This window comes from Sapajus apella, unplaced genomic scaffold (genome assembly GCF_009761245.1).
Source record: "Sapajus apella isolate SASKATOON/1434 unplaced genomic scaffold, GSC_monkey_1.0 scaffold89, whole genome shotgun sequence".
Taxonomy (NCBI): Eukaryota; Metazoa; Chordata; class Mammalia; order Primates; family Cebidae; genus Sapajus; species Sapajus apella.
Window position 1 is genome coordinate 4,098,983 of NW_022437029.1, and position 690 is coordinate 4,099,672.

Here is a 690-nt window from a genome sequence, read left to right on the forward strand (position 1 = left end):
CCTCTTTTTCTTTTCTTTTTTTTTTTTTTTTTTTGAGATGGAGTTTTGCTCTTGTTGCCCAGGCTGGAGTGCAATGGTGCAATCTCAGCTCATCACAACCTCTGCCTTCTGGGTTCAAGTGATTCCCCTGCCTCATCCTCCCTAGTAGCTGGGATTACAGGCATGTGCCACCACACCTGGCTAATTTTGCAATTTTAGCAGAGATGAGGTTTCTCCATGTTGGTCAGGCTGGTCTTAAACTTGTGATCCACCTGCCTCAGCCTCCCAAAGTGCTGGGATTACAGGGGTGAGCCACTGTTCCCAGCCTCTTTTTTCTTTCTTCCTCTTTGTTGTTGTTGTTGTTTTTTTTTTTTTGAGATGAAGTCTCACTCTATTGCCCAAGCTGGAGTGCAGTGGCACAGTCTCAGCTCACTGCAACCTTCACCTCCTGGGTTCAAGCAATTCTCTGGCCTCAGCCTCTCCAGTAGCCGAAACTACAGGCATGAGCCATCATGCCCAGGTAATTTTTGTATTTTTAGTAGAGACGGGGTTTCACTATGTTGACCAAGCTGGTCTTGAACTCCTAAGGTAGATCTGCCTGCCTCGGCCTCCCAAAATTCTGGGATTACAGGTGTGAGCCACTGCGACCTGCCAGTGTTGCTGAATTTCAATAGCCAATTAACCTTCTGTGAAAACAGGCCAGGTGTGGTG